At 44.2% G+C, this 25576-nt stretch overlaps 1 pseudogene; it reads left to right on the forward strand.

The window, feature by feature from the left end:
• The first annotated feature begins 22022 nt into the window (after positions 1 to 22022).
• Gm5378 lies at positions 22023 to 22734 on the forward strand (annotated as a pseudogene).
• The last annotated feature ends 2842 nt before the right edge of the window (positions 22735 to 25576 follow it).

Below are 25576 nucleotides of genomic sequence, written 5' to 3' on the forward strand. Positions count from 1 at the left end.
TACTGTGTTTCTAGAAATGGGACAATCTGTGTCCACTCCCCTTTCTCTGACTCTGGAGCATTGGAAGGAGGTGCGGGTCAGAGCCCACAACCAGTCGGTGGAGGTCAGAAAGGGTCCGTGGCAGACCTTTTGCGCCTCCGAGTGGCCAACGTTTGGAGTGGGCTGGCCACCTGAGGGTGCTTTTGACTTGTCACTAATCGCCGCCGTCAGGCGAATTGTTTTTCAGGAGGAAGGGGGTCACCCTGATCAGATTCCCTACATTGTGACCTGGCAGAATCTCGTCCAATTCCCACCTCCGTGGGTCAAGCCTTGGACCCCAAACTCTTCGAAACTGACGGTCGCGGTTGCCCAGACTGATGCAGCCGGAAAGTCCGGCCCATCAGCACCCCCCAAGATCTATCCAGAGATTGACGACCTCCTCTGGATGGACTCCCAACCTCCCCCTTACCCCCTGCCCCAACAGCCACCTGCAGCTGCCCCACCACAGGGACCAATAGCGAGAGGGGCTCAGGGACCAGCGGGGGGGACTCGGAGCCGCTGAGGCCGAAGCCCTGGGGAGGAAGGGGGGCCAGACTCAACAGTTGCCTTGCCACTCAGAGCACATGTGGGAGGGCCAGCACCAGGACCTAATGATCTCATTCCTTTACAGTACTGGCCTTTTTCCTCTTCTGATTTATATAATTGGAAAACTAACCACCCTCCCTTCTCAGAGAACCCCTCTGGACTTACTGGCCTCCTTGAGTCACTTATGTTCTCCCATCAACCCACTTGGGATGATTGTCAGCAGCTTTTGCAGGTTCTTTTCACCACAGAAGAAAGAGAAAGAATCCTGATGGAGGCGAGAAAAAATGTTCTGGGAGAGTACAGCACACCCACTGCCCTCCCTAACCTCGTGGATGAAGCTTTCCCCTTGAACCGCCCCAACTGGGACTACAACACCGCGGAAGGTAGGGGACGCCTCCTTGTCTATCGCCAGACTATAGTGGCAGGTCTCAGAGGAGCCGCTAGACAGCCCACCAATTTGGCTAAGGTAAGAGAGGTCTTGCAGGGGCAGACTGAACCACCCTCATTCTTCCTTGAGCGTCTCATGGAGGCATATAGGAGATACACCCCTTTTGACCCCTTGTCAGAGGGGCAGAGAGCCGCTGTAGCCATGGCCTTCATTGGTCAGTCCGCTCCCGACATTAAGAAAATGCTGCACATTCTGGAGGGGCTCCAAGATCATACGCTTCAAGATTTAGTAAAAGAAGAAGAGAAAGTCTATCATAAGAGGGAAACAGAAGAAGAGAGGCAGGAGAGAGAGAAGAAAGAAATGGAGGAGAGGGAAAATAGACGGGATCGCCGTCAGGAGAGAAATCTGAGTAAAATTTTGGCCGCAGTTGTGAATGATAGACAGTCAGGAAAAGGTAAAATAGGGCTCCTGGGCAACAGGGCAGTGAAACCTCCAGGTGGCAGAAAGATACCACTGGAAAAAGACCAATGCGCCTATTGCAAAGAGAAAGGATACTGGGCTAGAGATTGCCCTAAAAAACGGGAGCAATCCAATGTCCTGACCCTAGAAGATGATTAGGGAAGTCGGGGCTCAGACCCCCACCCTGAGCCTAGGGTAACTTTGTCCGTGGAGGGGACCCCCGTCAACTTCCTGATAAACACCGGAGCAGAGCATTCAGTACTCACTAGCCCCCTAGGCAAGCTAGGCTCCAAAAAGACCATGGTAATTGGAGCCACTGGTAGTAAATTTTACCCCTGGACGACCAAACGAGCTCTTCAGAGAGACAAGAATATAGTGACCCACTCCTTTCTGGTGATACCTGAGTGCCCTGCTCCCCTCTTGGGGCGCGATCTGCTAACCAAACTAAAGGCTCAAGTCCAATTTACTTCAGAAGGCCCACAAGTAAGCTGGGGAAAGGCCCCTGTTGCCTGCCTTGTCCTCAACACAGAGGAAGAGTACCGGTTGCATGAAGAACAACCCAAAAATGCAGTCTCTTCAGGTTGGCTAACTGCGTTCCCCAATGTCTGGGCAGAACAAGCAGGAATGGGGTTGGCTAAACAAGTGCCTCCAGTTGTGGTAGAACTTAAAGCTGATGCCACCCCCATTTCGGTAAAACAATACCCCATGAGCAAGGAAGCTAGAGAAGGCATCCGGCCTCATATCCAGAGGTTGCTAGGCCAAGGAGTTTTAGTGGCCTGTCAGTCCCCCTGGAATACACCACTTCTGCAGGTTCGAAAACCAGGGACCAATGACTATCGCCTGGTACAAGACCTCCGGGAGGTTAACAAAAGGGTCCTGGACATTCACCCCACAGTCCCGAACCCGTAAAATTTATTAAGCTCTCTCCCACCTGAGAGAACATGGTATACAGTCCTGGACTTAAAAGATGCCTTCTTTTGCCTGCGTTTGCACCCTAAGAGTCAGCTCCTGTTTGCTTTTGAATGGAGGGACCCAGAGGGCAGACAGACTGGTCAACTAACTTGGACTAGACTACCACAGGGGTTCAAAAATTCCCCCACCCTGTTTGACGAGGCCCTCCATCGGGATCTCGCGCCTTTTCGCGCTCGAAACTCTCAGCTTACCCTACTACAGTATGTGGATGATCTCTTGGTCGCAGCGGCCTCAAAGGAGCTGTGTCACCAGGGAACTGAGAGGCTCCTCGCAGAACTGAGTGACTTGGGGTATCGAGTTTCAGCTAAAAAGGCACAAATCTGTCAAACTGAGGTAACCTACCTGGGGTATACCCTCCGAGGGGGCAAAAGATGGCTCACAGAGGCCCGGAAGAAGACTGTTATGATGATCCCATCGCCAACTACCCCACGGCAGGTACGTGAGTTTCTGGGGACTGCTGGCTTTTGTAGACTCTGGATTCCAGTCTTTGCAACCCTAGCAGCACCTCTATATCCTTTGACTAAGGAAGGGGTTCCTTTCGAGTGGAAAGAAGAACACCAAAGAGCTTTTGAGGCTATCAAGTCGTCTCTAATGACTGCCCCCGCGCTCGCATTACCAGACTTGACTAAGACTTTCGTCCTATATGTGGACGAGAGAGCGGGTGTAGCCAGGGGAGTGTTGACACAAGCACTGGGACCCTGGAAGAGACCTGTAGCCTATTTGTCAAAAAAATTAGACCCTGTTGCTAGTGGATGGCCCACATGTCTGAAAGCTATTGCAGCAGTGGCCCTGCTGATCAAAGATGCTGACAAATTGACAATGGGACAACAGGTGACTGTTGTGGCCCCTCATGCCTTAGAAAGTATCGTGCGGCAGCCACCTGACAGATGGATGAAAAATGCCCGAATGACACACTATCAGAGCCTGCTGCTATATGAGTGTGTAACCTTTGCGCCCCCTGCCATCCTCAACCCAGCTACCCTTCTCCCTCTAACAAATGATTCCGTCCCAGTACATCAATGTATGGACATCCTCGCTGAAGAAACTGGGACCAGAAGGGTCCTGACTGACCAACCCTGGCCTGGAGCTCCCAGTTGGTACACGGACAGCAGCAGTTTCCTGATAGAGGGGAAGCGAAAGGCTGGAGCTGCGGTGGTAAACGGGAAAAGGGTAATTTGGGCAAGCGTTTTGCCTGAAGGAACATCGGCACAAAAGGCTGAACTTATAGCGCTTATACAAGCCCTCCGAGAGGCTAAAGGTAAGATCGTTAATATCTACACTGACAGCCGATATGCTTTTGCTACCGCACACATCCATGGGGCCATCTACAGGCAGCGAGGGCTATTGACCTCGGCTGGTAAAGACATTAAAAACAAAGAAGAAATTCTGGCCCTGTTGGAAGCCATACATGCACCTAAAATGGTAGCCATCATCCACTGCCCCGGCTACCAAAAAGGAGAAGACTTTGTGGCCAAGGGCAACCGAATGGCAGACTTAGTGGCAAAACAAGTTGCTCAAGGGGCCATGATCTTAACTGAAAAAGGTGATCCGCCCAAAAGCCCTGAGGATGGGAGGTATAACATAAAAGAGCTATGGTGGACCAGTGATCCCCTCCCATATTTTTTTGAAGGAAAAATAGAATTAACTCCGGAAGAAGGAATAAAATTTGTGAAAGGACTACACCAATTCACCCACCTGGGAGTTGAAAAAATGATGAGACTAATTAAAAATTCCCGATACCAACTCCCCAACCTGAAGTCAGTGGCTCAAAAGATTATAGACTCCTGCAAACCATGTGCATTCACTAATGCAACTAAAGCCTACAGAGAACCTGGAAAGAGACAGCAGGGAGACCATCCTGGAGTGTATTGGGAGGTAGACTTTACTGAAGTTAAACCTGGAATTTATGGTAACAAGTATCTGTTAGTATTTGTAGACACCTTTTCAGGATGGGTCGAGGCATTTCCCACTAAAACAGAGACTGCCCAGATTGTGGCCAAGAAGATCCTTGAAGAAATCCTGCCAAGATTTGGAATCCCTAAGGTAATCGGGTCCGACAATGGACCAGCCTTTGTTGCCCAGGTAAGTCAGGGCTTGGCCACTCAGTTGGGCATCGATTGGAAATTACACTGTGCTTACCGCCCTCAAAGCTCAGGACAGGTAGAGAGGATGAATAGGACCTTAAAAGAGACCTTGACTAAATTAGCCATTGAGACCGGCGGAAAAGACTGGGTGGCTCTCCTTCCTCTTGCGCTCTTCCGAGCCCGAAACACCCCTGGTCGTTTCATGCTCACTCCTTTTGAAGTTTTGTATGGAGGACCTCCCCCCTTAATGGAAGCTGGTGGAACATTAGTTTCCGACTCTGACCCTGTCTTACCCTCCTCTTTGCTTATTCATTTAAAGGCCCTAGAAGTGATTAGGACCCAGATTTGGGACCAACTGAAAGCAGCCTATACCCCAGGGACCACCGCAGTACCCCACGGGTTCCGAGTTGGAGACAAAGTCTTGGTCAGACGGCATCGTACCGGCAGCCTTGAGCCACGGTGGAAGGGACCCTATTTGGTGTTACTGACAACCCCTACTGCGGTAAAAGTTGAGGGAATCGCCTCCTGGATCCACGCCTCCCACGTCAAGAGGGCCGCCAGTCAAGATGAAGAAAACCACGAAGACAATTGGACAGTGGCAGCCACTGACAATCCTCTTAAGCTTCGTTTGCGCCGCAGGCACCACTCTAGACCTAGGGAACCTTAACCCTCATGCTCCAATTCAACAGTCCTGGGAGGTGCTTAATGAAAAGGGAAACATTGTATGGGCAACCACTGCAGTCCATCCCCTCTGGACTTGGTGGTCTGATCTCACGCCTGACATCTGTAAGTTAGTGGCAGGATCCCCCAATTGGGACCTCTCAGATCATACTGATTGTAGCAACCCACCCCCTGAGGAGCGGTGTGTCCCAAATGGGATAGGGAGCACATATGGGTGTTCGGGGCAGTTCTACCGAGCTAATCTTAGAGCTGCACATTTTTATGTTTGCCCTGGTCAGGGTCAGAGCAAAAGGCTTCAACAAGAATGCGGGGGGGGCATCAGATTACTTTTGTGGTAAATGGACATGTGAAACGACAGGGGATGCTTACTGGAATCCCTCCTCTAAATGGGACCTAATCACGGTAAAACGAGGTAGTGGCTATGATAAGTCAAACGAAGGAGAAAGAAACCCCTATAAATATCAAAAGAGTGGGTGCGCTTTTAAAAACAGAGCACCCTCAGGACCATGCAAAGATAAATACTGCAACCCCCTACGTATAAGGTTCACCGAGAAAGGGAAACAACACCGTCTAAGTTGGCTTAAAGGAAATAGGTGGGGTTGGCGAGTATACATTCCACTAAGAGATCCTGGGTTCATTTTCACGATCAGACTGACAGTGAGAGACCCGGCAGTGACACTCGTAGGGCCCAACAAGGTCCTTATAGAACAGGGCCCCCCAGTCGTACTGGCTCCCCCAAAGGTCCCGACTGTACCAGCTCCACCAACTCCACAGCCCAACACAGTGGTACCCTCCCTAGGAACTAATACTCTCCTCATAAAGCCTACCTTGGCTTCCCCACTGCCCCTAGGAACAGAGGACCGTCTGGTCAGTCTAGTCCAAGGAGCTTTTTTAGTTCTAAATAGAACTAACCCTAATATGACTCAATCATGCTGGTTATGCTATGCCTCTAGCCCCCCTTATTATGAAGGAATAGCTCAGATCAGGACGTATAATATCACTTCAGATCATTCTCAATGTCTTTGGGGAAAAAACAGAAAGTTGACTCTAGCAGCAGTTTCAGGAAGAGGGCTTTGCTTGGGCCAGGTACCTCAGGATAAAGGGCACCTCTGTAATCAGACCCAGAACATCCAGTCTAGCAAAAGTGGTCAGTATCTGGTGCCTCCCCTAGACACAGTGTGGGCTTGCAATACCGGTCTCACTCCTTGTGTGTCTATGTCTGTTTTTAATAGTTCCAAAGATTTCTGCATTTTGGTTCAGCTTATTCCCAGACTCTTGTATCATGATGATAGCTCTTTTTTAGATAAATTTGAACATCGGGTCCGCTGGAAAAGAGAACCCGTTACCTTAACTTTGGCAGTTCTATTAGGATTGGGAGTAGCAGCTGGAGTAGGTACAGGAACCGCTGCCTTAATTAAGACCCCCCAATACTATGAAGAACTACGTGCAGCTATGGATATTGATCTTAGAACTATAGAACAGTCTATAACCAAATTAGAAGAATCTTTAACTTCCCTGTCCGAAGTGGTGCTGCAAAATAGAAGGGGATTAGACTTATTATTCCTTAAGGAAGGAGGACTCTGTGCTGCCTTAAAAGAAGAATGTTGTTTTTATGTTGACCATTCAGGAGTAATCAAAGATTCTATGGCTAAACTTAGAGAACGCCTAGATATACGTAAAAGAGAAAGAGAAAGCCAACAAGGATGGTTTGAAAGCTGGTTTAATAAGTCCCCTTGGCTCACCACTCTCCTCTCCACTATAGCAGGACCTTTAATTACACTTATGCTTTTGCTTACTTTTGGCCCATGCATCCTTAATAAGTTAGTAGCTTTTATTAGAGAAAGGATAAACGCAGTCCAAGTTATGGTACTAAGGCAACAATATCGGGTCCTTCAGGAGGTTGAAAACTCGCTCTAAGATTAGAGCTATCTCCTAAAAGAAGTGGGGAATGAAGAATAAAAATTTTTACTGAACTCTTCTTCACCCCAGAACCCGACCCCTCCCATCTAGAGATTGTTCCCGGAACACTCCTGAACTCTTCACCCCAGAATGCATGCCTGAACTCCTCACCCTAGAGTTCGAACCCTCCCAACTAAAAACTGTTCCAAGAACATTTTTGAGATAAGGGCCTCCTGGAACAACCTCAAAATGAACCGGGTACATTGCCAAATGATAGGACATGACCCCTTAGTTACGTAGATTCCCTTGGCAGAACCCCTTGTCCCTTGGCAGAACCCCCTAGTGATGTAAACTTGTACTTTCCCTGCCCAGCTCTCCCCCCTTGAGTTTTACTATATAAGCCTGTGAAAAATTTGGCTGGTCGTCGATTCTCCTCTACACCACTAGGTGCATGAGTTTCGACCCCAGAGCTCTGGTCTATGTTCCATGTGCTTTTTTGCTGTTGTTCTATTAAATCTTGCCTTCTACATTTTGAGTACGGTCTCAGTGTCTTCTTGGGTCCGTGGCTGTCCCGGGGCTTGAGTGCTTGAGTGAGGGTCTCCCTTCGGGGGTCTTTCAGTTCCATTATGTTCATAGCAGCCTTATTTATAATAGCCAGAAGCTGGAAAGAACCCAGATGTCCCTCAAGAGAGGAATGGATACAAAAATGTGGTACATTTACACAATGGAGAATTGTCATTTTTAAGGTCGCATTTAGGTGACCATACTGTTGAGATTTCATGAGTGTAGTCTACTTATCACTTATTTGGAGCATAGATATTGATTTTGCATTTTCTTTGATTGTTATGCCGATGTTCTCTATTGAATCTTCTGCACCTGAGATTCTCTCATCCATCTCTTATATTTGTTGCTGATGCTTGCATCTATGGTTCCAGATTTCTTTCCTAGCTTTTCTATCTCCAGCGTTGCCTCACTTGGGGTTTTCTTTTTGTGTCTACTTCCCTTTTTAAGTCTTGGATGGTTTTATTCAATTCCATTACTTGTTTGGTCGTGTTTTCCTGCAATTCTTTAAGGGATTTTTGTGCTTCCTCTTTAAGGTCTTCTACCTGTTTAGCTGTGTTCTCCTGTATTTCTTTAAGTGAGTTATTAAAGTCCTTCTTGATGTCCTCTACCATCATCATGAGAGATGCTATTAAATCAGGAACTATCTTTTCGGGTGTGTTGGGGTGCCCAGGACTGGGTGGGGTGGGAGTGCTGCGTTCTGATGATGGTGAGTGGTCTTGGTTTCTGTTAGTAAGATTCTTACGTTTGCCTTTCACCATCTGGTAATCTCTGGAGAGAGTTGTTGTAGTTATCTCTGCTTAGATCTTGTTCCTCAGGTGTTTATATTAGCCTCTATCAGCAGACCTGGGAGACTAGCTCTCTCCTGAGTTTCAGTGTTCAGAGTACTCTCTGTAGGCAAGCTCTCCTCTTGAGGGAAGGTGCCCAGATATCTGGTGTTTGAACCCGCCTCGTGGCAGAAGTTGTGATCCACTAACAGAGGTCTTAAGATCCCGTGGAGGGTCCTGTGTATACCTTGCGGTTGTCAGCAGACTCCAAGCCGAAGGTACCTTGGTGCTGGCGGGGACCGGAAGGGACTTGTGCCCATGATCAGGCCAGGTGTTCTGCTTCCCTAATTAATGCAGTCTCAGGTCCTGCGCGATTGGGTTGGAGTAGCAGCTGTGTTCCACACACTAGAGGTCTTAAGATCCTGTGGAGTGTCCTGTGGGTACATGGGAATGACAGGGCCAATAAGTGGGAGTGGGTGGGTAGGGGAGGGGGCTTTTGGGGGACTTTTCGTATATCATTGGAAATGTAAAGGAGGAAAATACCTAATTTAAAAAAAAAGAAAAGATCTTATGAAAACCTACTGATGTGGAAGCTTCCCCAAATATGAACACACACACACACACACACACACACACACACACACACACAAAACCACTTCTTGAGTTACTCTGTAACAGGATGACCATGCCTGTACTAGCCAACACATAGGCACATAGGCCAACAAATAAAATACCCAAGCCAAAAATGAGTTAGTTCTTTTGCAGTTGCTCTCAAGTAAAGTTGTATAGATCACCAATCATTACTGGCCATTGCCTATGCTGTTTGTTATTCTACAAAACCTGACATTGAGACCCTATTGTGAAGATAACACATGCTCAAGACATAGAACAAGGAGAAATCAAGCTGGTACTTACCTGGAAGTTTCATCCCTACCGGCTAGCTTTCATAATTCTGAGAAGCGCTATGGACACTACCATAGGAGAGAAGTAAACATCTCTCATACCCAGCTGTGAACCTACTGTCCTAACATAACAAGTCCACTGGTGTGAAGAGCTTTGGGAGGCTTCTTTCAGAAACTTGGCGCCAGGACAAAAAGAAATAAACTCAAGGTGAGAATCTGACTTTGGGCCAGGACTCAGGAAATAGGCCCAGATTAAGAACATTTACATTTGAGCTTATGCAAAGCTCAGAGCAGGCTCAGCAGAGGTGTGTGAGGTATTCCTTTTGTCTTGGTCATCATGACTAGCCCCTAGAAAGTCATTTACAGGATTTTGTTTATTGCCTTGCTTGTTCTTTGACCCTGAACTGATCTTATTATTTTGCATGTACTTAAAGTGGTACAAAAGCAGATAGGAAAATATAATCAACCAGCTTCAGCCTCAGAACTGGCTTGGGCCATGCTACAGTGTTGTCTAATTGTCTTTTTTTTTCTTTTTAATCCTTTAGCCTGCCCTGGGGAACCTGTTGATTGACTGAACTGGCTTGGTCACACTGGTCCCATAATGGTAAATTTGTCACGGGAGAACAGGTTTCTTATGAGAGTTAAGACCTGCTCCATGAATGAGAAAACACAAATGAAAAAGAAAGGATATGATTGATCCTAGGAATGAATGGTGGAAGAGAAAGTGTATTGTAGATTGGTGGACAAGCACAGGCAGACACACACAAGTACATCTGGGAGAGTTCATAGTGGTCATGACCTTGAACTATGTAGGGAGAAAGGGAGGGGGAAGGAAAAAGGGGAACCAAGTAAAGCAGTCTGGAAGCCAGAAGTACAAAGGAGCAAAAATGGCAGAGAGGCAGAGACAGAGAAAGGAACAGAGAGAGTAGATAGCCAAAATGTCTGGATTGTATAGGAAAGAGCCTTTGGGGTGAAGGGCAGCCCCTGGGCTAGAAAGGTCAGAGTGGAGAGGGAATTATGCCAGCCATACCCTGTTACAGGAAGGAACTGAGTGATGCTTTGAGAAGCTGGATGCCGGGTCTGCTTTGATATGTTAAATTAGGCACCTCAGATGCTGGTTCCAGCTTTGAAACTTAACCTATTTGCTACCTATATCTGATACCATTATTAGGGAATGAAGTTGTGACCAGACTTTTATGACTCCGGGGAGCCTTAGCTTACCACAGACCCCCTGAGTGAACCACGTGGAGCTGGGATTGATGCAAAAAGCAAGAGGAATTTATTGTTCCAGTGCACTGGGGTGGTCCCAGACCCGAAAGAGAGGTAGAGACCTGCAGTACCCATTCGACAAGTTTTTATATGATTTCCAGGAACAGAATAAAGCACCAGCAACTAGGCACAATGATTGGGGGAACAGTGCACCCTTTAAACTGATTAGTCTTTTAAGGAATGAGGTGACAAGGACTTCCCTTGTCTGAAGATGGGCAATAGTCAGTCTTGCGGAATGTGTCCCCACTCACAGGTTGGTTCCTGCCCTGTGGTCTGAGAGATGTTAATTAGCCTCTCTGTTCCGGAGGGGCAAGTGTTTCATGGCCTTCCCAAAGTTCCTAAGCTGATCTTTTCAGAGTCATAGGCCCTAGTGGAGAACATAATGTAATTACTCCTCTAACTGGACATAGTATTCAACAACTCCTAATGGCGTAATAGTTACATGCATAGATTAGTGCATCTCTAAGCCTTCCTTGCAAAAGCTTCCTTTTTCAAACTAAGTTAATAAACAAAAAGAACCCCAATTGGTCAAAATGCAGAGAACAAAGGACTACTGAATGCTCAGTCATAAATAGCACACCAAAATCACATATCCTTCTCAGGGAACATCGTGAAGTCATGAGTGGTGTCAAACACCTTTAATCCCAGTTTCTAGGAGGCATAGGTAAGATGATTCCCCTTCAGGCATAGTATACAGGGGGGAAATAATCAGGGTGAGGTAAGAAAGAAATTTTGCTCAGACCAATTTTATTATAACTGGTGCTGGACAAGACTTTTAGAGTCTGGCCCAGGTCATTTTATTTTATCCATATTTTAACATAGCACAATTTGGGGGAAAAAAGTATTCAGATAACAACTCCATCCCAAGTGCACAGCAATTTAAGCCATGCTTACATTGAGATTCTTTACAAAGTACATCTGGCTTCTTTCACAAGAATGGGTACGGTTGACTGAGAAATAGCACAGGAGATTTCGAGTCTAGGATGACTGAGGTAAACATGCCTGTGGATTTCAGGACTGGCCTGGCCCTAAGATAACATGGAAGTCACTTAAGCTCTATCCATACGATGACTTTTATGACCTAAAAGCAGTGCTCATGATTTAGGGGGGAAAGGTCAAAGATATCTAAGATAAATAAATTCTAAAGATAAGGACAATGCCTGTCTCACCAGGCAGCAAAAGCTCACCAGGGTGTAAAATGACATCATTCCTAGCATTCCAGGAAGAATGGCTGCACACTTCATTTCATTGAAAATGAGGTAAGCTGTGTGTTTAACTTTCCTGGCTACTCCAGTGCTTATCTGTGTTTACAAGGCTTTTTTTGACCTCAATGAGCAGGTAGGCAAATCTCTTTGAGACCAGCCTCAAACATGATGAGTTCTTGGACAGCCAAAACATAGTGAGATGCCATCTAAAACAACAACAGCAACAAGATTTTTTTAAAAAGTATGGAGCACTGGGCGTGGTGGCACACTCCTTTAATCCTAGCACTCAGGAGGCAGAGGCAGGTGGATTTCTGAGTTTGAGGCCAGCCTGGTCTACAGTTCTAGGACAGCCAGGGCTATACAGAGAAACCCTGTCTTGAAAAACCAAAAAAAAAAAAGAAAGAAAGATAGAAAGAGAGAGAGAGAGAGAGAGAGAGAGAGAGAGAAAGGAAGAAAGAAAGAAAGAAAGAAAGAACGAAAGAAAGAAAGAAAGAAAGAAAGAAAGAAAGAAAGAAAGAAAGAAAGAAATTGGAGCAGACTAGAAGTCTATCAGTAGATGAACAAATACTGAAAATGTGGTATATTCACACAACAGAATACTATTCAACTGTTAAGAAAAGTAAAATTACAAAAACCTCAGCTAAATATATGGAGTTAGAAACATCCATCCTATGTAAGATAACCCACTGAGGAAGAGAAGCATTACATGCTTTCTTTATGTGTGGATGCTAGCTTTTAAACTTTTGATAAGTGTATTCCATTCAGAATATTTTTGAAAGTCAGGTAGATAGTAAGGGACCAGAGGGGAGGAGTGGATCTTTCAAGGATATACAGTTATCCTTGAAATTATACGGGGAAATTATACTGCGATAATTAAATTGGGATGAAGATGGCAGGGCAAGGTAGATGTGGGAATATGGAGCACAATAGAAAGCAGTAATGGCCTTTTGATAAGACATAGCAAAACATACTTCTACAGAAGTGTTGGGAGCTATTAAGACAACGCTATTGTCCTGATCTCTGAAATGGGCCTCTCCCCCCAAGAAGAAAAGGGGGTCAAAAGTGGGCCACCAATGCACCATTCTGAGAACAACCACAGAATATTCCAGCCCTAAGTCAGCGCCAGATGTCCTGACCACACCCTGATACCACCAAGTTCCTGCTTCCCCATGTAGCTGCTAAAAGAAAAATTTCCACTGTCACACCCCTCCCGCTGATAAGTACTTGTACTTCCCCTTTTGCTTGTGCATTTCTACTGCCCACCCCTCCTGCTGATAAGTACTTGTACTTCCCCTTTTGCTTGTGCATTTAAGCCTTGGGCCTTTCTCAATACAGTGAAACCTTGATGTTACTCAGACTGCTTCCGTGTGTCATTCATGGCACAAGGTTCTCGTCTTTCTCTACCCCCTATTTGGTTCTTAGGAGAAGGTCCCCTTGAGACCCTCGAATAACTGGACCTGCTGGACTGGTCATAGAAGCTTCATAAAATTTATACATTTATAAAAAGGATTTAAATAGAATTACCTTATTTTTTTAATTGGTTATTTTCTTTATTTAAATTTTAAATGTTATCCCCCTTCCCAGTTTCCCTTTCATAAACCCCCTGTCCCTTTCCCCCTCCCCCCTGCTTCTTCTATGAGAGTGTTCCTCCACCCACCCACCTACCGACTCCCATCTCACTGCCCTAGCATTCCCCTATGCTAGGGCATCAAGCCTTCACAGGACCAAGGGCCTTTTCTCCCATCACCTTATAATGAGAAATATAATGACGCAAATGCTACCAAATAAAACCTCTAGTAGCAGGAATGAATTATAGTTGTTGAGTCATTGGCCAAAGTTACTATAAGTTAACACAGTTTACTTTGATATATAAGAGTAAAAAACCTATATGTAATTAGAACAATAATCTACTCTCTTTTTCATTTGCTAGCATCTCAGGAGAAATCTGCCGTGTTCTTTATTTCACTTCCTATCATGTTCACCAATATTAAGTTCCTAGTATGAATTCTTCCAAATCCTATTGTATGATATTAGAAGCAATATCCACTTAAAATATACATAGAGATATTTTGAATGTTTCCATATTTTATCATGTGAGATTGTAGTATATACATTAGTTTATAACTACAAATTGACAAAATAGTTGTAAACTATCTTCCTTGTAACTATATATTATATAGTTCACAGTATGTACCACAATGTACTCAACTATTCTTTTGTAGGATATTATCATTTTTGTTCAGCTACTTTGCTATTATAACCAATGTTGTAATAACAAGTGAATGCAATCTAATATTGACACGTCTAACTCTATTGATTGTCAGAGATGGTGGTGCATATTTGGTACTCTCTCTTGCTACTGAATTCATATATTTTGAATTTACCTGAAGAAGCATGACGTATATTATCCAATAATGTTGAGTACTATCCTTTAAGACAGTAAAAATTCAGGTGGGAGTGGGTGGGAGGGTGGGAGAAGACCCTCAAAAAAGCAGAGGGAGGGGGATGGGATAGGGGTTTTCGGGGGAAAACCAGGAAAGGGGATAACATTTGAAATGTAAATAAAGAAAATATCCAAGAAAAAAAGAAAAAAATATATATATAAAAAAAGACTGTGAAAATACTTCCTTGTCTGTTTAATATTAATATTCTTCTAAAAAAATAACTCTCTGTGGATGTGTGCAGAGACTTGATGTGCCAGGGTGGGGGGATACCCAGGGATCCCCACCAGCTCAGAGGAGAAAGGGAGGGGGAATGGGAGATAGAATCATGGGAGGGGGTAATGGTGTGGGGGCAGTAAGCAAGGTGTAAAGTGAATAAGTAATAAATAAATAAATAAATAAATAAATAAATAAATAAATAGAAAACCTCTCTTCTATCAAAAAGAAATTATTTTAAAATTATAGAAAAATTGAAAAGTGATGTAAATAATACTCTAATATGAGTCAGGCCTAAGTACACACCTTTAATCCCAGCACTCAGACAGCAGAGGCAGGTGGACCTCTGTGAATCTGAGGCCAGCCTAGTAGGCTACACAGTGAGTCTCTGTCTCAAAACAAAACAAAATAAGAAAACAAACAGAAAAACTAAGGTTGTTTCCTTTTAAGTTCCTATAGGAGTAGATGGCAATGATTTTGAGTTCAGTTGTAATAGAAATATACAAAATTTCCTATTGAGTAGAACTGGCCATTATAAATATTTTGTAATACATTAGGTTTTTGTTGTTGTTCTGTTTTATATTTAGTTTTTTGTTTGTTTGCAATTTTGTTTTGAGACAGGGTCTCACTACGTAGCTCACGCTGTCCTGGAACACACTATGTAGACCAATCAGACCTCGAACTCATTGCCTGCTTCTGCCTTCCTAGTGCTGAGATTAAAAGTGTGTTCCACATATGACTAGTTGTTGTTATAATTTGCTTTTTTTTTTAATCTAATGGTCTCTAATTCAGAGAGGCTTCTATGACCTTAATGAGGAGTAAGGGTTACACTTATCGGTGGAGATAAGGACAAATACTTGCAATGTAGTTAGGGATTATGCTGGTTTAGTAAAATGACAGTTGTAGGTTTTCCTCCAAGATCCATGACATCACTAGCTTTGAGCAGATGACTAGGTTTCCAGTACTAGTCATAATTTTCCTCTTGCAGAAAGATTATAATAGTCAGACAAGCAGGGACTTTTATGAGATGGTGTCTTCTAGTAATGTCAGGAGCTACTACAATCATATAAAGTCTAGAATACAACCAATTTAAGCTATCCCCTATGAGTTTACACATAAATGAGACTCAGACTATGATTATTTAATTTGGCATTGGTAATTACTGGGGGATCACCCCTAATCTACTAATTGCTGGCTTAGCTACTTCCCTAGCAATGCATCCCAGATACTTGTTGTTTCTTATGGCCATGTGTTCATGGTTCCTCTCCCCCATGGTGGCTTCCTCTTCTCTCCTGTTCTTCCTCTCCTCTTCTCTGTCTCTCTTGCATTCAGGTCACTCCAAACCTTTAATCTTCCAGTAAATGGTTGTAGCTAATTGTATTTAACCTGTAATTTTAAATCAAGGAACAAGGTTTGCACAATAAAGCCAGTAAAGCTGAGAATTAACTCATAGACTTAGATCTTTGGGTACAGAATTAGCATTACAATACATAGACCAAACCTCAATCTATACAAAGAACTACAGGCAACTAAAGAATGCTGAAAGGGGGTGAAATTCTTTCCCTGTGAAAAAGATACAACTGATTTTCCTAAAAAAACTTGCATACAAGTAACAGTATACATACTGAGCAGGTTGTATTAGGAATTTGTATGTATATGCATATACATGTATGCATAAATATATGTATGTAATGATAATTAAGGTAAAAAGAGGCAATGGGTGAGAAATAGTGCAAAGAGAGTATATAGAAAGACTTGAAGGAGAAAAGGAAGGAGAAATGGTATAAATGCGCAACAATCTCAAAATATGAAAGAAATAATATTTACAAAAACCAAGTCCTGAACAGTGTAAATAATAGATGACATATCAAAAAATAGGTGGTGAATCACATGGGGACTGACCCCAGATGAAGGGTTTCAAAAAATCAAATGTTGAGAGAGGAAGAACCATCTTTCCACAAGGATGAATCCCTGAATGGTTGGTTATATAACACCAAATGGTCAGTCTTAGAAATATACACTTGTCCCCATTTAAGGACCTAATTTGTCTCCATTTTGAGGACCAGGCCTGGTGTCAAAAAAGGCCATAAAGCACCAGCTTCAAGAATAGACCATAGTAAGTCCCAGAAGCTTAGGTCAGAAGACACCAGCTATAGGAACAGACCATAAAATCCAGAACAAGATCATCAAACCCTCTCATGCACTGGGCTGTCCTAGTTCATCAAGTGATTGAATGATCATGACATAGGTATGTAGAACACTCATTACCTATAACCGTGCCCCCCCCCAGCAACCACTAATGAAATTTTAGATTACCTAATTCTTCTAGAGAGTTCCCAAGTTCCCTTTAAGAAGGCCTGCATGCCTTTATGTGGGGGTTGCCATTTCAAAGAATTGTTAACCCCCAAATGCTGGTTATTTCTACAGAATAAAAGCTCTTTGTTTTTGCATACTATCTGAGCCTGGGGTCTACCTTCAGTAATTTTTGGACCCTTATAGTATTAAGATGCTTTTCCTCGTTTTTATTTGTATGTGTGGATGTGAGAGAAGTGGGAATGCTTGTGCCTTACCATAACTGAGGAGGTCAGAGGACAACTTGCAAGCTTCCTTCTCCCCTTCCAGGACAGGGGTCACAGGGAGGGAACTGAGGCAAGTGGCTTTAGTTACTGAACTACTTCACCAGGCCATTAAATCTAAGAGGTGAGCAATAATTTCATAGATGCTAATTCCCTAAGGAACTGCATCCATTGTAAAGGGAAATACTTAAAGAGAAAATACCAGAATAAGCTTATGATTTATTTTTTAAATGACAGTTTAAGACCCACGTAGCCCTCTTTCACTGTGGGTTAGGATTCTAAGGGTAATCATCTCAGGTGTAAATATTTGATATAATCTATCTAAATATGACGTATGGCATATCTATTGATTGGTTGCTATGCTATGAAGACAGAATAAACACACTCTTATATTGCCTTGGATATAGACTGCTTTACAAAAGTAAGTAGGTTAATATTCTCTTATACATTAAATTTTGAATCAAAATGATCATGCTTCTTTTAATATTTTGTCATTGTTTTCATTGTCTTAAAAGTAGTTGTGTGAGAAGTGGATGCTCACAGTCAGCTAATGGATGGATCATAGGGCTCCCAATGGAGGAGCTAGAGAAAGTAGCCAAGGAGCTAAAGGGATCTGCAACCCTATAGGTGGAACAACATTATGAACTAACCAGTACCCCGGAGCTCTTGACTCTAGCTGCATATATATCAAAAGATGGCCTAGTCGGCCATCACTGGAAAGAGAGGCCCATTGGACTTGCAAACTTTATATGCCCCAGTACAGGGGAACACCAGGGCCAAAAAGGGGGAGTGGGTGGGCAGGGGAGTGGGGGTGGGTGGATATGGGGGACTTTTGGTATAGCATTGGAAATGTAAATGAGTTAAATACCTAATAAAAAATGGAAAAAAAAAGTAGTTGTGTGGTTAAAGTAAATAGCTTGTGCTGGGCGTGATGGCGCACACCTTTTATCCCAGCACTTGGTAGGCAGAAGCAGGCAGATTCTGAGTTCGAGGCCAGCCTGGTCTACAGAGTGAGTTCCAGGACAGCCAGGGCTATACAGAAAAACTCTGTCTCAAAAAAACAAAACAAAAAAGAAAAGTAAATAGCTTGTGTTTCAGATACCATGTGACAGAGGCAAGCAGATCTCTGAGTTCAAGGCTAGCCTGGGACAACAAGTTCAAAGTAAACAACAGCTTCGGTCCAGGCTTGGTGGTAGATACCTTTAATCTGGGCCATACCTTCTGCTGGAGGTATACATAAGGACAATGGAAGAAGGAAGGCTTCCTTCCTCTCTGCCTGCTTGCACTTGCCAGCACATTTGTTGGAACATACTTCGTTAGGATTTCAGTTTATTAGGATTCCAGTTTATACAGACCAGCTGAAACAAGTAGCCTCATGGGACTGAGCAACTACTAGATTCTTGGACTTCCTATTCACAGCGGCCCATTGTTGGGTTAATTGGACAGCAGACTGTAAATATTCCAATTATTTTTCCTTATCTATAGAGATATCCTATAAGTTCGGTGATTCTAGAGAACTCTGACTAATACAGGCTGGCTGACAGTTTAGGAGGTTTAGTTCTTTATTGCATGCAAGTAGACATGGTGCTGGAAAAAGAGAGAAGAGATGCCACAGCAGAGAAAGTTTGAGAGCCACTAAGCCTGGCTTGAGCTTCTGAGACCTCAGCCCATCTTCAGTAACATGCTTCCTCCATCGTGGCAACACCTACTTCAACAAGGCAACACCTCTTAATAGTTCCACTCCCTGGGAGCCTATGGGAGTATATGGGAAAGGTTTTCTTTCAGACCACCATACTATCAGTACATCCTAAATATTTATTCATAGGGCTTTGGATCAGATTATTGGCTATTTTCTGTGTTTGATTTTGCTATATCATACATTTGTTTGTTTGTTTGTTTGTTTGTTTTGTTGTTGTTCTTCTTTTTTTGAGACAGGGTTTCTCTGTGTAGCCCTGGCTGTCCTGAAACTCACTTTGTCGACCAGGCTGTCTTAGAAATCCTTAGAAATCCTCCTGCCTCTGCCTCCCAAGTGCTGGGATTAAAGGCATGTGCCACCATGCCTGTCTCATAGCGTACATTTTTAATGAACCAAATATGAACTCAGGAACAGATTTATGACAATTTAATAAAATAGTATACTATTACTCCAATATTTTTTAAGTAGGCCTAGTCTTAGTTCAAAAATTAAAAATTGATTATTTTTCCCCTCAGAATTTAAGGCATTTCACAAAAATTTACATTCTGATGAATATTTTATTACTCGTACTTGTGGAACTATTCTTCTAAAACTCAGAGACTCCAGGTCCATCCATTTGCCTAGAAAGGACCCTGATATAGCTCTCTCTTGTGAGGCTATTCTTGGTGCTAGCAAACACAGAAGTGGATGCTCATAGTCAGCTATTGGATGGATCACAGGGCCCCCAATGGAGGAGCTAGAGAAAGTACCCAAGGAGCTAAAGGGATCTGCAACCCTATAGCTGGAACAGCAATATGAATTAACCAGTACCCCCCATAGCTCATGTCTCTAGTTGCATATGTATCAGAAGTTGACCTAGTTGGCCCTCAGTGGAAAGAGAGGCCCATTGGTCTTGTAAACTTTATATGCCTAAGTACAGGGGAATGCCAGGGCCAAGATGTGGGAGGAGGGAGGGGAGTGGGGGGGGAGGGCATGAGGGGGCTTTTAGGATAGCATTGGAAATGTAAATGAAGAAAATACCTAATTAAAAAAAGAAAAGAGAAAAAATTCAGAGACTGAGAGAAAGCAACATTCACTGCAAAATCAAATTTTACACATTAAAGACAGTAATACAATTAAATAAGCAATTATCATGTATTAGATAAAAAGAAAAACTAGCTTTAAATTATATAATGTCCTCAGAAAACACGAACAGGAAAGGGGGAAATGAAATAATTTTAATATTAAGCTGTGGGGCCTACGAGTTTAAAGATAAGATTGAAATTGATTTTGTTCTATATGTCAGTCTTAAGAAATTTACATAGCTATAACCACAGTTCTTTTCCAATAGCGTAAAGCCTTAAAGAAGCGGGGGGGGGGGACCACATCCAATTGAAAGATCAGGGAAAGGTCAGTAAAAAATTAGGTTGAAACTAGGTCAAAATGGCAAACAAAGTGCTAGCACATTTCTCCCTTCAAAGTTTCTCCAATGGAAAGAAAAGAGAATTCAGGTACACAGAACAATTTTATCAGTGTATTGGGGGCTAGGTGTGTTGTGTTTTTAAAACAAATTCCTGAAAGATGAAAAGCAGATGAAAGGGTCACTGAAAGTGACCCGTCCAGCAGGTCCAGTTATTCGAGGGTCTCGAGGGGACCTTCTCCTAAGAACCAAATGGGGGGAGAGAGAGACTGAAACCAAGTACAAGAACGACATGGAAGCAGTCTGAGTAGCATCAATGTCTCTCTGTATTCAGCAAGGCTTAAATGCACAAGCAAAAGGGGAAGTACTTCTCAGCAGGAGGAATGGGGCAGCAGAAATGCACAAGCAAAAGAGGAAGTACTTCTCAGCAGGAGGGGTGGGGCAGTGGAAATTTTTCTTTTGGCAGCTATAAGGGGAAGCAGGAACTTGGTGGTATCAGGTTACATCTTGTGGTCAGGACATCTGACGCTGATTTAGGGCTGAAATATTCTGTGGTTGTTCTCAGAATGGTGCATCGGTGGCCCGCTTTGACCCCCTTTTCTTCTTGGGGAGAGGGGCCCAATTCAGAGATCAAGACAATAGAGTTGTCTTAATAACTCCCAACATGAAAGGATTTAAACTAAAGAAATTAACCAAAGGATATAATTATCGCAGAAAAAAATGGAGGATTCCCGGCCAGGTTAAAAAAGGTTTTGCAAAGACCATGAAGCCAGAACGAATTGATCACCCTGAGTTCTGTTCTAGTGGAACAGAACTCTAAAACAGTGGAAGGGGATAGGTAGTAGGGAGGGGACTCTTTGCAGGGAGGAAGCTGGTCTCTGGGAAAGGGGAGGGAACTATTATTGCTGAAGCCTTTGGCTGAATCTCAAGGTGGCAAAGGATCTTGGCCTCCAGAGAGCTAAGCTGAAGGACCCGGGAGCACACCAGCAACACCAGGACACCAGCAACAGTCACTTCATCTGCCCAGTCACGGGCTCACACAACTCTTGCCTCCTGCAGCAGGAGGATCTTTCCTTCTCACCTCTGGCAAGCTCTCCCTGGGCTGGACTCCTTCACCTCTCCTCAGGCTTTTAGCAGAAGTGGCCACAAGGTGTCCAGAGCCCCTCTGGCAGCCACTATCTCTGGCAGTAGGACACTAGAAAGGGCAGGCTAAAAGGTGGGCGTCCTGGAGCAGTGGTGGTGGTGGAGGGGGATGGGACTGAGCCCCCCAGGAGAAACAAAGTAGCAGTGGGAACCCCCGCACAGGGGAAGACAAAGGGGAAGAGTTGGGAGGGGGGATCTGCAGTGAGCAGCAGAAACTGGGGATGTCCTTCAGAGCCAGACTGAGGTTCTGGAAAGAACAAGGTGGAGCCCGGAGGTGGGTACCTGGAAGCAGCCAGGAAAAACAGAGGGGACTGGGGGCAGCTGGCAGGGAAGCTCAGGACACTAAAATGAAGGGAGGAGAGGCACTTTAAAGCTCTTCTTGACTTCCAAACAGATTTGCAACTATCCTATGGGGGCAGGGCTCTAGACTCAGCAGAGCACCTAGTATCTGGGAAAAGAACAGCCAGTTACTGAGGAGAGTCTCTTGTTCCCCTTTTGGGGAATTCCTGATTCTATTGGACACCAGCCAACAGCTTTGCCACCCTCTAGTACTTCCTTCACAGGGGCCCTAGGGAACCGCAGAGACAGCACCACACAACCAGGTGCCAGGGCAGGTTTCACGCTTCATCCTCAGGTTCTTGGCAACAGCAGTTAGGAACCAGCAAAAAGCATGGAGGCACTCACTGGGAAAAGTTCATCATTTACCCCCATAGTCAACTGTCTCTCCCCCTTTCACACTGCAGCCTTGGAGCCCTCCAGGACCGAGGAAGCAGAAGGGCAGGAAAGCTGCATAACAGGACATGGAAAGTTCAAAACTGACCAAGAAAAGAGCTGGTCGGAAGAGGCAGAGGAGCAGATCTCCAGCCCTGCCCCAAAGGAACATTGTGGGCTGCAGAATTTCTCATGAGAGGAAAGAAGGAGATGAGCATATCACACAGTGGAAAGGGACTGTGCTGGATCAAGTGCCTATAAACCCCTCCCTATACCTGGAGAAATATGATGATGGGATTGACTGCATGTATGGGCTGGAATTTCACACAGATAAGAGGGTATTGTCCCTAAAAGTTCTTTCTGACAAAGTGGCATCATCCCGAGTCACTGATGCCAGCCTTGCTGATGCCATAATTGGCAAAGCAGTTAATCATCTATTTGAGGGTGAGCATGGCTCTAAGGACGAGTGGAGTGGGATGGTCCTGGGACAAGTGCTTATCTTGGATAGCAACTTTTATATTACTTATGAGAGAGATCCTGTATTATACATGTACCAGCATCTGCATGATTATAAAGAGGGTGATCTCCTTATTGTGGAGGTGTTCAGTGATCTCCCTCCTTTAGACATCGACCTGGAGCTTGTGGATGGCCTGATAGGAAAACACGTGGAATACACCAAAGATGACCGCTCCAGGAGGTTCAGAATGGTCATTCACCAGGTTGAAGCCAAGCCTACTGTACTTCATCAAGTTTGAAGATGATTTCCATATCTATCTCTACGACCTGGTAAAACACTTCTAACCATTTGTTACCGCATTATCACAACTACAGAAATAAAGTTAATTTCTTTGGAAATAAAGTTGAAATTGTAATTTCCAGATGGGCTCAGGTTGCTGTTCTAGAGTGTGTCCTGGGCTCAATGCAAACATACCAGCTTTCCTGAAGAACGCAGGCTTCTGTGGGTATGGCATGCTGTCTGAAGCACTCTGCTGGGTGTGTTTGGTGAGTGGAAAATGGACGGATGGAGCAGCTGTCAATTCAGACTGTGAGAAAAGTGAGCTAGTATCATAAGCAGTCATCTAAAAATGGAATGGGACTTATCTGGTCAGGTCTTGGTCGGGGAGAGGAGAAGGAACTGGAGATGGGTGGTGGAGGAGGGGGCAGAATGATATGACTGCCCAAAGAGAGGTGGAAGGAAACCAAAGAGAGAGGAGTGGCAGAGAGAGGCTCCCTGGAAGAGGAACAGAGTGAAGAAAGAAACAGATTGGGAAGAGGTGTGGAAGCAGGGTGAGGCATGGTGGCACCTTCTGGCTTTCAGGAAAACTAAGGAATTCAGGAAGAAGGATACACACAGCAGTGTAAAGAGGTATACAGCAAGGGTGGGCAGGGTGAGACAATCAGAGAGGACCCTGAGGACAGGCTCAAGGACCTGGGAATCCAGAAGGACTGATGCATACCTAGTGATGGAGACATTAAAGAGGTAACCCTGGGAGAAGCAATTCCAAGAAGAAAGGCTGTCTGGGTGGTGAGAGATAAGGTAGAATGATGGGTAGGTTTGTGGGGTAGGGGAGCCTGAAGGCCCAGGGAAAAAATGTCCTTGTGAGGGCATGCAGGTGCACTGAAGGGACACTAAAGGCCATTTCAACAGGGACTACTTGGACAGTTTCAACCACAAATCAACATTGCATATATCTCAGGCCTTTCTTTTTCAGAGTCTGTGATAGCCAGCAGCCTGAAAAAGCTAGTAAGAGTTCCTAGTTTGCTCTGGGCAAAGGACAAGTAATTTTTCTGGGAAATGGTCCCTTACTGGATCCAGTAATAGCAGTTTTGTCACTGTCCTTTTCCTGCTGGAATTAACCTTGCTTTCCTAGGGGGGGAGGGGACGTCTGCTGATTGTGCCTCATGTCTCCACGATATAGAGAGAACTAGCCTGTTCATGTTCTGTCACAGCTGCCTGAAGCCACAGGTGGCTCCATTCCTTGCCCAGGCAAAGGGAAGCTGCCCTTTCTGGTTAGAATCCCTAAAAAACCTATAGCTCCTGACACCTTCTAGGTATCTTTTATTCAAACAAGTTTACCCTTTCTTCTAAAACTGAGAGCTAACCATGAAGGAAATGTTTGTACCTCTCTGAAATGGAAACTTATGGGTTCTTTGGACAGTCAGTTCTGTTCCATGGTGTTTGTTTAAGGCAAACAAATGAAAGAACATTTTACTGAAGCTGACACAGGTGAAAGGATGTTCTGCTAAACAAGCACATGAAAGGATGATGTGTGATGAGGGGCTCTTCACCAATGAAATGTGTGTGTTGGTCTGCCTTACATTTTGTAGTTAGACTTTGGTTGTTGGGACTCTATGGGGAGAAACTCACTGGAGAACTTCTGGTGGTGTCCTTTGGCTTCTTACCACTTCTGAGGACCCCAACTGATGGTCACAGTTATGTCAGCTGAGGGAGACTCATGCTGAGACAAGAAACATGCTGTGGCAAGGCCCATAGACATGTGATGTTTGAAGGAATTATAAGAAGGGCTAGATGGACAGGGAAGGTGGCTGAACTTGGCTTACTTACATAGCTAAACACTTCTTGATCTTGTGCCTTTGCTGATGGTGTTTTCTTGAGAGAGGCACAGTGGGGAACTTTCCTTGGGTTTCTCTTGGTCCTGATCCCTCTTGCTGACTCATGCCAAGGCTGAGGCCTGGCTCTCTCTGCTAGTTAGTGTCACTGATACTGATTCAGGTTTGCTAGCCCAACTCTATAGAACTGGACTGCTGGTTTATCCATGAAGTGTTTGGGAGTAGACTGAGGTGCAGTTGCTGAACTGAACTACTGATTTCCAGAAAATATAGATGGAAGTTGCTCCAAAGAACTATTCCTAAACAGGTGCACTTCCCCTGTATCCTTTCTTTTCTGCTACCACTGCTGGGTGGTGGTCTAATAGGGTGTTTAAGGTATTTATTAATCAGGCTCTTAAAAAATAAAGTTATACCTCTCTTTAGGGAAGGGGACTATAAATACAAAAGGGCTATGGCTGTGAACTGTGGCTTTGTCCAACTAATTCCTTTGACTGTATACTGCTGATTGGAAAGGTTTGCTTCCTGCGAAGAAGACTTGTCAATGCCAGCCACGTGCCTCAGTGCTCTGCCATATATATATTTATCTGAAGTCCAGGCCGTGAGTCTCTGTCCTCATGCTTTCTTTGTTTTCCTTTCCTATGCTTCCAAACCCCTCTGAGGACTGTGTGTTTTCTTCCCTCCTTTAGCAAACTTTGTTATTGCCTCATAAAAAGAAGAACATTTCTTGTTCCTGCTGCTGAGTTCTTCCCAAAACCACACATGGAAGAAGCAAGTGTCTTCCAGACATTGAAAGAAGGTGTCAAATCTTGTTGATGCTCACTGCCTACCAAGCATTGACTCAATAAGTTCATTGCATCAAAAATGACAAAAGACCAGCACACCTCACCAGGGAAGCTGTAGTTTTCTTTTCTAAATCATGTGTTTTTGCTAAACCAACAGCAGCAGTTCCTATTCCACAGACCCATTTCTGCTAGCTTAGATGGGTATATTTGGCATTAGTGTTTTGTTGTATTTAGCATCCAATTTGACTTTTTTAATTTTAATTTTATTTATATTTTCAATTATTAACTTT

The sequence above is a fragment of the Mus musculus genome, chromosome X, assembly GCF_000001635.26.
Source record: "Mus musculus strain C57BL/6J chromosome X, GRCm38.p6 C57BL/6J".
Lineage (NCBI taxonomy): Eukaryota > Metazoa > Chordata > Mammalia > Rodentia > Muridae > Mus > Mus musculus.